Here is a 15,598-nt window from a genome sequence, read left to right on the forward strand (position 1 = left end):
AGAGGATTCACACTAACGTCAAGTCTTAGAAGTACTCATAAGTTCAAGCTAGAATAATTAGGAAGCTAGCGAAAATTGGGCAGCATTTCCCCTATTCCATCTACTTCCACCATATTCCAAATCAACTCCCAAACAACAATGAAAACTTCAACAATATCCTGCTTTAGAGATTTTTATTCAAATTATATCCAATGTAACTCCAAAACTCATTCTCATAATCCATTTATAACAACAACTTCATTACAATCCTTATGCACTTGTACACAACACTCCCCATCACTATTATTACCCTTCATAACAAGATTATACTAAAAACATTCTAATAATGATAACTCAAGTTAATTTCTACTCAAAACACTATCAAATCCACATTTGAACTTCCTCTTCACTTTCTTCCCTCAATCAAGTTGTTCAACAACAAAACATTCTTAATAACATGAAATAGATGTGAAAACTAACCTTTTATCACATAAAGATAAGATTTGGATCAAATTATCCACTTGAGTTAAACCCCAACTTCAACACCCAAGGAATTCTTGGATTCTACAAACCCTAGTGAGGTCCCCAACACTTGAATCTCTTGATTTTTGCCTCTTGATCTTTGATTTCACTTGGGTTTGGTAAAATATATTTGGAAGAAAGTTCTAGAGTTCTCAAGAATTTGGGAAATGTTGAAAATGAAATAAAATGAGTAAGGGTCGGATATATAACTTAAAAAAATTTGGGCCGACCCGGATTTACGGTCAACTTTACGGACCGTAAAAATTATACGGTCCGTATAATTGGACCATAAAATCCCACTAGTGGTTCACCCTTTTTTGGAATGAATTTACGGCGGAGGTCAGCCAGATATACTGTCCGTAAAAATTATACGGTCCGTATATCTGACCCTAGAACCCATATTTTTCCGAAACATATTCTCGTCGATTTGTTCAACCTTTAATCCTTCCATTACTTACTAAACATGAACTTAACCCTTTTTAACTATAAGATAAACTCGTCTAACCTCATTTAACCTTGGTATCTCCCGTATCTAAGGCTAGGGCCACTAACATACGACGAATTCCAATGCAAAAAAACCACGGGGTGTAACACTTAAGTTCTAGGGTTTTAGTCCTTTCATTCATCATTAGAGAACCTTAAACTAATCATGGAACTTAAGATGATGATGGAATGAACAAAGTAAAGGGTTGAGACTTACCTCTCAGGAGTATTTTATCCCTAGCCTTAGAAAATCACCACAAGTGTTCTTGGGAACTGTTTTAGAGTTATGAGGGAATGAGTTCGGAATAAAGAATATAAAACGCTGATTATGCCTCTCATAGCGGTCGAATTTTCAGTGTGGCAGTCCCGCTATAGCGGGAAAGGTCTTTTCCCGCTCCCGCGGCGGCGACCACCTGTTACACCTCCCATTTTCGTCACAAGAAAGTCTTTGGCTTATTAGTAGTTTATACCCTTAGTATGGAGATCCGCACCCAAGTTGTTGAGATATTAGGTGCCTTACCTCGCGTATACTAAAGTACAAGCATATGTTACTTGCAATACGATAGGAATAGAAGTTAAACGAATCGAATCGACGCGAGTCAGAGCGACTCAGGAAAAACCTGCAGAACCAGTCCACATTGACGGGCCATCGACGCATCGATGAGCTGTCATTGTGGGCCATCGGTACGCCGTTATCTCTAAACTCTCAGGTGGCAGATCGACGGAGCACGCCGACGAGCCGTCGACCCGCATCGCTGGAACATTCTTGATCCATCTATATATATTTAGCCCCATGACTTTATTCCTCATTTTCTCATTCCCAAACCAGAGCAAAACCTAAAGTATTTCCCCTGAACATTTTCCATCATATTGGAGAAATTCTAGTAAGATCCGAGCCCCATAAACTTGAGCTAGTGAAGGAAAAAGGTTGTTCTTAGGGTTTCATTGAAGTTGTGGAGCTTGGAAGTTTGAGTTGAAGTTGATTCTTGGTATTCTAGTCCCTTCAAGGTATGTATATGATTCCTACCTTTGCATTTAAGTTAATTATTAAGAGTTTTAGTGGTTTTAGGTAAAGGGAATATAGTTATGGAAGTGGTAAGTTGAATAAGGGTAAAGTAGGATTAAGGGCTGTTTTGAGGGATGATTTGGAATAGATTCGATTATAATTTTGATGTGTAGGTATTGATATAGTGGTTGTTGGTGTTGTTGTTGATGTTTGGGTTGAATTGGAAATTGAGGGATTAGTAAGTTTACGAAGGAGATGCTGTCTGAAGTTCGTTAAGTTCCTTTCGCACTTGAATTGGATAGCAAGTGATGTAAATGGTCTAATTATGGCCTATGTTATCTTGATTGTAGACTTACGAACTCGAGCAGTAGACGTTGGACAATTAGGTACATTCCAAGGTATGTTAAGGCTATCTTTTCTTTCATTTTGGCATGATCTTATGATATTGTTACACCTCGGAAAATTCTCCGTTGGTACGCAAGTGAATGAACTAGTGATAGGTATGGGTGCATGATGTCCATGAGCAAGAAACGACGTTTGATGACCTTAGGCGAAATTTCAACGGAATCCGACGTAAGACGAGAAAGTTGGCTAAGATAAGGCAAGGTGAGGTGAGCCATGCATGTGCATGGATGTGGATGATTAAAATGAGAAGTCTAAGAAATATGAAAAGTTGCAGATTTGAAATCTGCCCAGTGGTCGTAAAGTGCAAAATACGGACCGTAAATTGGTATACGGTCCGTAAACTGGCAGTCGTAAATTGCCATGCAAGGTTTCAACATTCTGCCCAGTTGAGAAGTGGTAAATTACGACCAGGAGGACGGACCGTAAAGTGATTTACGGCCCGTAAACCATGGTCGTAAATCACCATGTTGGCAGCCTGAGTTTTCTGGTTCTGTTATGGTTAAAGACGACCACGAGGGACGGTCCGTAAAATGGAATAAGGACCGTAAACCTCCATGGACGACCACCGTTCACCCAGCACAGATTTTTGCAATTCATTAAATAAGGGAACCAACACTTGTTTTATTTCATTACAACATTTCACTTCTCTCTAAAACCTCTCTCTACATTTATTATACAAGGTTTCAAGGATATTTGAGGATCAACAACATAAAACAAGGTGAATCAAGAGTAAGAACATCATCAAAGATCATCCGAGTCAAGAAATCCAAATGGAGAAAAACTAGGGTTTTTGCTCAAAGTGGAGTATTATTAACCAAAGCTTGTTCCTACAACTTCTAAGGTAAGATTCATGATTTTTACATGATGTTTAAGTTATTGAAGAGTTGAAATACATGGATTGTAGAAAATATGGTCAAGTAGGTCATGAATGATGAATAGTGACATTTTGAGGAATAGTTTGAATTGAATCATGAATGTTGTTGTGTTATGATATGAATGTATCATAAATGGCACTAAGATCATGAACTAGACACTTTATACGAATGGACGAAGTTGGATATTATGACCATGAATATGGGTGAATTAGAGGCAAATTAAGGAATCTAGATAATGTGGATGATGTGAATGACTAATGGCCATTGTTATGATATTAATGAAGGTATAGATGCTAGCATTGGGAGGAAGCATGCAAATGTAGAATAGTCTGACGAAAAGGTATGTAAGGCTAACCCTTCTTTCATAAGGCATGGTTCCTTGGCCAAACTCTTAAATCCTCTATATGAGTATGTTGTATTCAAATGATTGACATTCCGAGCTCATAAGCTCACGATCCTCGATATGTACTACGATTGTACTACTCACCCCATATGACGAGTAAGCAAAAGATATAGATGTAGCGAAAGTGATGATAATAGTGATGACGATGATAATAATAATGATGTTAAAAGGGGCCTACGGGCTAGCATGCTTATACGTGCCTATGAAGGGCTATAATTAAACCCCGAGCTTATGGTGCCGAGTAGAGTATATGATTATATATATGTATGTATGTATACGATTACGAAACGCGCGCACACCTCTGCAGATGGTACGGATAACCCTGAAGCCTTGGTAGGGCCAGGTATGAGTAACCTTGAGCCTTGGTTGGCCAAATATGTATGAAACACCGATCCTATGAGGTCGGGTATGCTGTGTAAATGCTATGTATATGAAATGACTATGTATATAATATGAATATGAATGTGATAAGACTATGTATAAGAATACGAATAAGGACATGTATACGAATATGAGCACAAGTATGGTGCGAGTACTATTATGGAATACGGATGATGACGTCGGTGTACAAATACGTATGAAAAATGGAAAGTCCTACGAAAGGCAGGTAAGTGCTATGACGATGATATTATTGTCTCCCCCCCGCCTATGCTATTTCATATGTTGTTCATGATGCTTATTTATTGATGTTGCTCATGCTTTACATACTCAGTACAATCTTCGTACTGACGTCCTTTTGTTTGTTGACGTTGCGTCATGCCCGCAGGTGCACAGGGAGACAGACTTGATCCATAGCTGCCTATTCGGAGATTACATCGAGAGCTCCATTTCCTTCGGAGCCATATCTTTTGGGTACTCATTCTTTCGTGTATATAATTATGGGCATAGCGGGGTCCTATCCCGCTAATGTGATATGTTATACTCTTAGAGGCTCGTAGGCATGTGTGTGTGTGGGTAGATGTGTTTGGCCTTGTCGGCCTATGTTTTGTATATCATTTTGTCGGCCACGTTGACCCATGTACATTGATGTGGCATAGATGCCTATGATGATATAAATGTGCTGTTGTCCAAATGGGACTAGTTGACGAATGAATGGAAATGCATGTATAATTATGTGGCTCACCTAGATGTAAGCATAAGAGTAAGCTAAGAGGGTGCCCGGGTGGGCTAGCACCGGGTACTCGTCGCGGCCCCTCTAGTCGGGTCGTGACAAAAGTGGTATCAGAGCAGTTCAGTCCTAGGGTGTGTCTACGAGCCGTGTCTAGTAGAGTCTTGGTTATGGGTGTGTTGCGCGCCACACTTATAAACAAGAAGCTGCGGACATTTTAAGAATAAATGACCTTCTTTCTTCATAAGAATCGTGCGATAGAGCTATGATGTAGGATTTTCTTGCTCCTAAATCGTGTGTTGTGTATTTCAGAGATGCCTAAAAAGGGAAAGACTACAACATCCCAAAAGGGCAAGACGGTGGCAGAGAAGCGGGCTAAGAAAGCACCGCCACCGGTAGTAGAGGAAAGTGAGTCCCAGGGTGCGGCTCAATCTCAGTCCTCCCAGACAGTGCCTGTCTCCGAGGAGCGTGAGAGAGCCTCAGCCCCAGCTCCAGCACCCCCAGCTCCTCCACCAAATGCTTCGGGCCAAGATGTAAAAGAGGCCATTACGTTATTGACTCAATTGGTTGCGGCCCAGGCTCAGAGGCGTAGTTCAGGGTATGGTGATAGGGCTGTTAGTGCAAGAGCCCGTGATTTCATTACTTTGAACCCACCAGAATTCTTTGGGTCAAAGCCGGAGGAGGATCCTCAGGATTTCATCGATGGTATGCTAAGGACGCTCCGATTGATACATGCTTCAGACACCGAGTCGGTAGTGCTAGCGTCATATAGATTGAGAGATGTCTCGATCCAGTGGTATACAGTATGGATGGCTTCACGGGGAGCCAATGCACCTCCCCCGGTATGGCAAGAGTTTGTTGATGCTTTTCTCCGTCATTATATGCCCCAGAAGTTCGGCGAGCTAGGGCCGATAAATTCTTAAATTTGAGGCAAGGCAGTATGAGTGCCCTAGAGTATAGCCTCCGTTTTAACTCCTTGGCTAGGTATGCTTCGGCCATGGTAGCAGATATGGGCAACAGGGTGCACCGATTTGTAAAGGGCCTAGGCCCCATCTCATGGACAAATGCTTGACTGCGTCCCTTCAGGACGGTATGGACATTGCACGCATTCAGGCACATGCTCAGAACTTAGAAGAAAGCCTACAGCAGCGAAGAGGTGAACGTGAGCAAGATCGGGGACATAACAAGAGGGTCAGATCTTCAGGCCCAATGAGTGAGTCCCGAAGCGGACACAGGCAACAGTTCCCTAGACATTCGGGTTATTCTATGACCAGTGCACCTCCACGGTTTTCAGGCCAGAGCCTTGATATATCTCCTCATCCCGGGCCGAGTCAGAGTTATTCGGGGTCCCAGGTTAGAGGTGATTCAGGCTAGTCAAGGCCACCTATACCACGATGTTCCCAGTGTGGGAAGTCGCATTGGGGTCAATGCCGATTGGGTTCAGATGTTTGCTATTCATGTGGTCGACCAGGCCATATTATGCGTGGTTGCCCCTCAGTACATGGTAGAGGTAGGACCCAACCATCAGGGTCGGTAGCCGGATCTTCGGCATCTGTATGCCCTACGGGGCCAGGTTCACATGCGCCAGTCGGCCATGGTAGAGGTAGAGGCAGAGCTCCCAATACTAGAGGTCCTCAGCACCGTATCTATGCTTTGGCTGGACGCCAAGATCTAGAGTCTTCTCCTGACGTGGTCACAGGTATATTATCGGTATTCTCTCATGATGTATATGCTTTGATTGATCCAGGCTCCACGTTATCATATGTTACTCCTTATATTGCGGGTCAATTTATAGCTGAGCCGGAGTCGATCAAACCTTTTGAGGTGTCTACACCCGTGGGTGAATCGGTGATAGCTAGCCGAGTATATAGAGATTGTGTAGTTATGATTTGTGACCGTCGTACCATGATTGATTTACATGAGCTAGATGGTAGACTTTGATGTTATTATGGGCATGGATTGGTTGGTTTCTTGTTACGCCAATGTTGATTGTAGAATGAAAATGGTTCGTTTCCAATTTCCGGGAGAACCAGTGTTAGAATGGAAAGGAAATACGACATCACCAAAAGGTAGGTTTATTTCCTATCTAAAGGCAAGGAAAATGATCACAAAATGGTGCATTTATCATCTAGTACGAGTTCAAGATGTAGAAGCTGAGTCGCCAACTCTTCAATCAGTTCCCGTAGTGAATGAATTTCCGGATGTATTCCCGGAAGAGCTTCCAGGCCTTCCTCCCGAACGGGAGATTGATTTTTCCATTGATGTGTTTCCAGGCACCACACCTATATCTATTCCTCCATATAGAATGTCACCCGCAGAACTGAAGGAGGTGAAGGAGCAATTGAAAGATTTGCTTGACAAAGGCTTCATTAGGCCTAGTTTATCCCCGTGGGGAGCGCCCGTATTGTTTGTCCGCAAGAAAGATGGCTCTTTGAGAATGTGCATCGATTACCGACAATTGAATAAGGTGACGATTAAGAATAAATATCCTCTCCCGAGGATTGACGATTTATTTGATCAATTGCAAGGTGCCAAATGGTTTTCAAAGATTGATTTGAGGTCAGGGTATCACCAAGTAAGAGTTAGGGAGAAAGATATCCCTAAGACAGCCTTCAGAACGAGATATGGTCATTTTGAATTCCGGGTAATGTCATTTGGGCTAACGAACGCGCCAGCGGTATTTATGGATTTGATGAATAATGTGTTCAGGCCCTTTCTGGATTTATTTGTGATAGTATTTATCGATGACATCTTGGTGTATTCTAGATCCGAGACAGAACATGCAGAACAATTGCGTATTGTCCTTGGAGTTCTTCGAACTCGGGAGTTATTCGCGAAGTTTTCCAAATGCGAGTTTTGGTTGAACTCAGTGGCATTTTTAAGGCATATTGTGGCAGCCGATGGTATTCGAGTGGATAGTCAAAAGATTGAGGCCGTGAAAACTTGGCCAAGACCCACAACTCCTACAGAGGTTCGTAGCTTTCTGGGCTTAGCAGGTTATTACTGTTGCACCTCAGAAATTTCCCGTTGGTACGCAAGTAAACGAACAAGTGATGTGTGCGAGGAGTGCGAGTGTATAATGTTTCATGAGCAATGTGCGTATATGGACGAGAATGATTAGAATGAAAAGTCGAGAAATGTGAAAAGTTGAAAGTTGGCAAAACTGCCCAGTGGTCGTAAAGTGCAAAATACGGACCGTAAAATGGAATACGGTCTGTAAACTGGCAGTCGTAAATTGCCATGCAAGGTTTCAACTTTCTGCCCAGCTGAGAAGTGGTAAAATAAGACCTGGTGGACGGACCGTAAAGTGATTTACGGCCCGTAAACCATGGTCGTAAATCACCATGCATGCAGCCAAAGTTTCTGGTTCTGCTTAAGGTTAAAGACGACCACGAGGGACGGTCCGTAAACTGGAATACGGATCGTAAACCTCCATGGACGACCATTGTACACCTCAGCACAGAATTTCAATTCATTAAATATGAGGACCAAGACTTGTTTTATTTCATTTGTACATTACACCACTTCTCTCTCGAATCATCTCTCTACATTTATTTCATAAGTTTTCAAGGATTATAAGTCACCAACAACATAAACAAGTGAAGCAAGTGTAAGCAAGCCATTAAATACCATTCAAGTCAAGAAATGCAAATGGAGAAAAACTAGGGTTTTGCTCAAAGTGGAGTATTATTAACCAAAGCTTGTTCCTACAACTTCTAAAGTAAGATTCATGATTTTTACATGATGTTTAAGGTATTGAAGAGTTGAAATACATGGATTGTAGAAAATATGGTCAAGTAGGTCATGAATGATGAATAGTGGCATTTTGAGGAATAGTTTGAATTGAATCATGAATGTTGTTGTGTTGTGATATGAATGCATTATAAATTGTACTAAGATCATGAACTAGACACTTTAGACGAATGGACGAAGTTGGATGTTATGACCATGAATATGGGTGAATTAGAGGCAAATTAAGGAGTCTAAATAATGTGGATAAAGTGAATGACTAATGGTCATTGTTATGATATTAATGAAGGTATAGACGCTAGCATTGGAAGGAAGTGTGCAAGTGTAGAATAGTCCGACGAAAAGGTATGTAAGGCTAACCCTTCTTTCATAAGGCATGGTTCCTTGTCCAAACTCTTAAATCCTCTATATGAGTATGTTGTATTCAAGTGATTGACACTCCGAGCTCATAAGCTCACGACCCTCGATACGTGCTACGAATGTACTACGCACCCCATTGACGAGTAAACATAAGATAGAGATGTAGCAAAAACGATGATGATAGTGATGACGATGATAATAATAATGATGCTAAAGGTGCCTACGGGCTATTATATTCACATGTGCCTATGAAGGGCTATAATGACACCCCGAGCTTATAATGTCGGGTAGAATATATGTATATGGATGTATATATATATATGTATGTATATGATTACGTAACGCGCGCACACATCTGCAGATGGTACGGATAACCCTGAAGCCTTGGTAGGGCCAGGTAGAAATAACATTGAGCCTTGGTTGGCCAAGTATGTATGAAACACCGAACCTTATGGTCGGGTACGCTATGTATGTATATAAGTGTATGGCTATGTATATAATATGAATATGAATGTGAAAAGACTATGTATATGAATGTGAATAGGGGCATGTATACGAATACGAGCACTATTATGAAATACGCATGAGAAATGGAAAGTCCCTATGAAAGGCAGGTAAGTGCCATAATGATGACATTATTGTCTTCCCTCCTATGCCACTTCATATATTGTCTATGATGCTTCTATATTGATGTTGATCATGTTTTACATACTCAGTACATTCTTCGTACTGACGTCTTTTTGTTTGTGGACGCTGCGTTATGCCCGCAGGTGCACAGGAAGACAGACTTGATCCATAGCTGCTTATTCAGAGATTACATAGCGGAGCTCCATTTCCTTCGGAGCCATAGCTTTTGGGTACTTATTCTTTTGTGTATATAATTATGGGCATAGCGGGGTCCTGTCCCGCTCATGTGATGTGTTATACTCTTCCTAGAGGCTCGTAGTCATGTGTATATGGTTAGACAGGTCCGGCCTTGTCGGCCTATGTTTTGTATATCATTTTGTCGGCCACGTTGGCCACGTACATTGATGTGGCATAGATGCCTATGGTGATATAAATGTACCGTAGTCCAATTGGGACTAGTTGACGAATGAATGGAAATGTATGTATACTTATGTGGCTCACCTAGATGTAAGTATAAGAATAAGCTAAAAGGGTGCTCGGGTGGGTTAGCACCGGGTGCTCGTCTCGGCCCCGAGTCGGGTCGTGACAATTACAGGAGATTCGTTGAAGGTTTTTCCTCTATTTCTGCACCACTCACAAAGTTGACACAGAAATCAGCCAAGTTTCAATGGACAGATGCTTGCGAACGTAGTTTCCAAGAGTTAAAGGGTCGACTGACTTCTGCCCCAGTTCTGACACTTCCAGAGGGATTGGAAGGATACGTTGTGTATTGCGACGCTTCAGGTGTTGGGCTAGGCTGTGTGTTGATGCAACATGGCAAGGTGATTGCGTATGCTTCAAGGAAATTGCGGAAACATGAGCAGAATTATCCTACCCATGACTTATAATTGGCCGCGGTGGTCCATGCATTAAAGATATGGAGACATTACTTATATGGTGTCCACGTGGATATTTACACAGATCATAGGAGTCTTCAATACATCTTCAAGCAGAAAGAGTTGAATTTGCGGCAACGACGATGGCTAGAGTTGCTAAAAGACTATGATGTTGAGATCCTGTACCACCCCGGAAAGGCAAATGTTGTGGCTGATGCTCTTAGCCGTAGGTCGATGGGAAGTCTAAGTGATGTACGACCAGAAAAGAAAGAGATGGCCCGCGAGCTTCAACAGTTAGCTAGCCTAGGAGTCCGAGTAGTGGACTCAGGTAGCAGCGGAGCTACTATTCAGAATTTAGCAGTTTCATCGCTAGTAACGGAAGTAAAAGAGCGACAATATGAGGATCCCATGCTAATGCAGTACAGAGATACACTCCCTCAGAAAGAGGAGTCATCGTTTGATATTTCAGGAGACGGAGTTCTCCGATGCCGAGGCAGATTATGTGTCCCTGATGTGGCAGGTCTGCGCCACCAGATTTTGAGAGAAGCTCATTGTTCCCGTTACTCCATTCACCCCGGAGCGACGAAGATGTATCATGATCTTAAGTCTATATATTGGTGGAATGGGATGAAGAAAGATATAGCGGAGTTTGTAGCTCAATGTCCAAATTGCCAACAAGTGAAAATCGAGCACCAAAAACCGGGGGGATTGTTGCAAGCTATAGAAATCCCAACTTGGAAGTGGGAAGTGATTAACATGGACTTCATTTCAGGCTTACCCCGTTCCCGACGTAAGTATGATTCCATATGGGTGATTGTGGATAGACTCACCAAGTCAGCTCATTTCTTACCGGTCAGGACGACCTATGAGGCAAAATATTATGCGAAGCTTTATCTTAAAGAGATAGTAAAACTCCATGGCGTCCCGGTATCTATTATCTCCTACAGAGGGACTCAGTTTACAGCTAAGTTTTGGAGGTCTTTCCAAGAGGGTTTAGGGACCCGAGTTAGCCTTAGCACGACATTTCATCCCCAGACCGATGGACAAGCTAAACGTACTATTCAGACTCTTAAGGATATGTTACGAGCATGTATGATAAATTTTGGAGGGAATTGGGATGATCATTTGCCACTCATTGAATTTGCTTACAATAATAGTTATCATTCCAGCATTCAAATGGCACCATATGAAGCTTTATATGGGCGAAAGTGTAGATCCCCAATTGGGTGGTTCGAAACCGGAGAAACTAAATTGATAGGGCCAGACTTGGTCCAGCAAGCTATAGAGAAACTCAAGCTTATACAAGATCGGTTGTTAGCAGCCTAAAGTCGTCAGAAGTCCTATGCGGATAATCGTCGAAGAGACTTGGAGTTCAAAGTGAAGGATTGGGTATTCTTGAAAGTGTCGCCAATGAAAGGCGTGATGAGATTTGGCAAAAAGGGGAAGCTTAGTCCCCGGTATATTGGGCCATATGAGATTGTGCGCAAAATAGGCAAAGTGGCCTATGAATTAGATCTACCTCCCGAATTGGAGTCAGTCCATCCAGTATTTCATGTCTCGATGCTTCGAAAATGCATTGGAGATCCTACTAGGATCGTCCCGGTAAATGATGTGCAAGTGACAGAGAAATTGACTTATGAAGAGGTACCCATTGCCATATTAGACAGGCAAGTACGGAGGCTTAGAAACAAAGAGGTGGCCTCGGTTAATGTTCTATGCAGAAGCAGTAAACGAGAGGAGATGACATGGGAAGCAGAAGAAAGTATGTGATCCAAATACCCACATTTATTTCAGCCCTTGGAAGAAGCCCAAGATGAGACGTCAAGATTATAAGGTATGTATATTTCCTTTTATGTTTTTGGGTCATGTGTGGCCAAAATTTTATGTTGTTATGTTGTGGCCCTGTGTGGCATCGAGATTATGGGTTGTTGTGGCAGGATGGTAGCGCCATATTATAAGGGAAACTCTGGCAAAAGTTTTGTAGAATTCCCGAGCACTTTAACATTCGGGGACGAATGTTCTTAAGGGAGGAAGAATGTTACACCTCGGAAAATTCTCCGTTGGTACGCAAGTGAATGAACTAGTGATAGGTATGGGTGCATGATGTCTATGAGCAAGAAACAACGTTTAATGACCTTAGGCGAAATTTCAAAGGAATACGACGTAAGACGAGAAAGTTGGCTAAGATAAGGCAAGGTGAGGTGAGCCATGCATGTGCATGGATGTGGATGATTAAAATGAGAAGTCTAAGAAATATGAAAAGTTGCAGATTTGAAATCTGCCCAGTGGTCGTAAAGTGCAAAATACGGACCGTAAATTGGTATACGGTCCGTAAACTGGCAGTCGTAAATTGCCATGCAAGGTTTCAACATTCTGCCCAGTTGAGAAGTGGTAAATTACGACCAGGAGGACGGACCGTAAAGTGATTTACGGCCCGTAAACCATGGTCGTAAATCACCATGTTGGCAGCCTGAGTTTTCTGGTTCTGTTATGGTTAAAGACGACCACGAGGGACGGTCCGTAAAATGGAATACGGACCGTAAACCTCCATGGACGACCACCGTTCACCCAGCACAGATTTTTGCAATTGATTAAATAAGGGAACCAACACTTGTTTTATTTCATTACAACATTTCACCACTTCTCTCTAAAACCTTTTTCTACATTTATTATACAAGTTTTCAAGGATATTTGAGGATCAACAACATAAAACAAGGTGAATCAAGAGTAAGAACATCATCAAAGATCATCCGAGTCAAGAAATCCAAATGGAGAAAAACTAGGGTTTTTGCTCAAAGTGGAGTATTATTAACCAAAGCTTGTTCCTACAACTTCTAAGGTAAGATTCATGATTTTTACATGATGTTTAAGGTATTGAAGAGTTGAAATACATGGATTGTGGAAAATATGGTCAAGTAGGTCATGAATGATGAATAGTGACATTTTGAGGAATTGTTTGAATTGAATCATGAATGTTGTTGTGTTGTGATATGAATGTATTATAAATGGCACTAAGATCATGAACTAGACACTTTAGATGAATGGACAAAGTTGGATGTTATGACCATGAATATGGGTGAATTAGAGGCAAATTAAGGAATCTAGATAATGTGGACGATGTGAATGACTAATGGCCATTGTTATGATATTAATGAAGGTATAGACGCTAGCATTGGGAGGAAGCGTGCAAATGTAGAATAGTCTGACGAAAAGGTATGTAAGGCTAACCCTTCTTTCATAAGGCATGGTTCCTTGGCCAAACTCTTAAATCCTCTATATGAGTATGTTGTATTCAAATGATTGACATTCCGAGCTCATAAGCTCACGATCCTCGATATGTACTACGATTGTACTACTCACCCCATATGACGAGTAAGCATAAGATATAGATGTAGCGAAAGTGATGATAATAGTGATGACGATGATAATAATAATGATGTTAAAAGGTGCCTACGGGCTAGCATGCTTATACGTGCCTATGAAGGGCTATAATTAAACCCCGAGCCTATGGTGCCGAGTAGAGTATATGATTATATATATGTATGTATGTATACGATTACGAAACGCGCGCACACCTCTGCAGATGGTACGGATAACCCTGAAGCCTTGGTAGGGCCAGGTATGAGTAACCTTGAGCCTTGGTTGGCCAAGTATGTATGAAACACCGATCCTATGAGGTCGGGTATGCTATGTAAATGCTATGTATATGAAATGACTATGTATATAATATGAATATGAATGTGATAAAACTATGTATAAGAATACGAAAAAGGACATGTATACGAATATGAGCACAAGTATGGTGCGAGTACTATTATGGAATACGGATGATGACGTAGGTGTACAAATACGTATGAAAAATGGAAAGTCCTACGAAAGGCAGGTAAGTGCTATGACGATGATATTATTGTCTCCCCCCCGCCTATGCTATTTCATATGTTGTTCATGATGCTTATTTATTGATGTTGCTCATGCTTTACATACTAAGTACAATCTTCGTACTGACGTCCTTTTGTTTGTGGACGTTGCGTCATGCCGCAGGTGCACAGGGAGACAAACTTGATCCATAGCTGCCTATTTGGAGATTACATCGAGAGCTCCATTTCCTTCGGAGCCATATCTTTTGGGTACTCATTCTTTTGTGTATATAATTATGGGCATAGCGGGGTCCTGTCCCGCTAATGTGATATGTTATACTCTTAGAGGCTCGTAGGCATGTGTGTGTGTGGGTAGATGTGTTTGGCCTGGTCGGCCTATGTTTTGTATATCATTTTGTCGGCCACGTTGGCCCATGTACATTGATGTGGCATAGATGCCTATGATGATATAAATGTGTTGTTGTCCAAATGGGACTAGTTGACGAATGAATGGAAATGCATGTATAATTATGTGGCTCACCTAGATGTAAGCATAAGAGTAAGCTAAGAGGGTGCCCGGGTGGGCTAGCACTGGGTGCTCGTCGCGGCCCCTCTAGTCGGGTCGTGACAGATATGAGCGAACAACGTGCAAACGAGCTTGTATATTACTCTACTCTTAGAAGCACTAGGAGTACCTCAGTCTTTGATGTTCCTATACCCTTGTTATGATTGTTCCTTCTGTTCTTGGGTCCTGAGATTTCTTATATTGATGATGTTAGCTCAAAAGATGTCTATCGAACATAGTACGACCTTATGTCGCTTCGAGAGTTCTAGTTACTCACTATACTTATGCATTGCATTCATTATACATATGCATATTGACCCTTGACCCGAAGGCATTATATACGCGTATATTATATGTATATAGGGTATGGGAAAAGGGATAGGCGTTGTATTCGCATTACTACCTGATCAGCTGGTGCACAGTGATGATGATGATGATATATGGATCGGGCCGTACGTTCCTCGGCACTAACATATGGTATATAGATCGGGCCGTACGTTCCTCGGCACTAACATATGGTATATAGATCGGGCTGTAAACAGTTATATTATGACCTATGCATATCATACGCCCTCTGAGACACTTTCATGTTATACAGATGTTCCCAGATGCTTAGCCACAGATGCATTCAGATATTGAGATTTGCCTTCATGTTTCAAATGTCTTTCATGATCTTACATACTTATTGTTCTCATGCCTTACATACTCGGTACATTATTCGTACTGACTCCCCTATTGCTCGGAGGGACGAGAGGGGGCTGCGTTCATGTCCGCAGGTTTAGG

At 41.8% G+C, this 15,598-nt stretch overlaps 1 long non-coding RNA gene across 1 annotated transcript in view; it reads right to left on the reverse strand.

The window, feature by feature from the left end:
- Positions 1-15,598, reverse strand: part of LOC132617611 (uncharacterized) — a 51,136-nt gene that overhangs the window by 24,699 nt on the left and 10,839 nt on the right. The gene's annotated exons all lie outside the window — the stretch shown is intronic.

This window comes from Lycium barbarum, chromosome 11 (genome assembly GCF_019175385.1).
Source record: "Lycium barbarum isolate Lr01 chromosome 11, ASM1917538v2, whole genome shotgun sequence".
NCBI classification, from domain to species: domain Eukaryota; kingdom Viridiplantae; phylum Streptophyta; class Magnoliopsida; order Solanales; family Solanaceae; genus Lycium; species Lycium barbarum.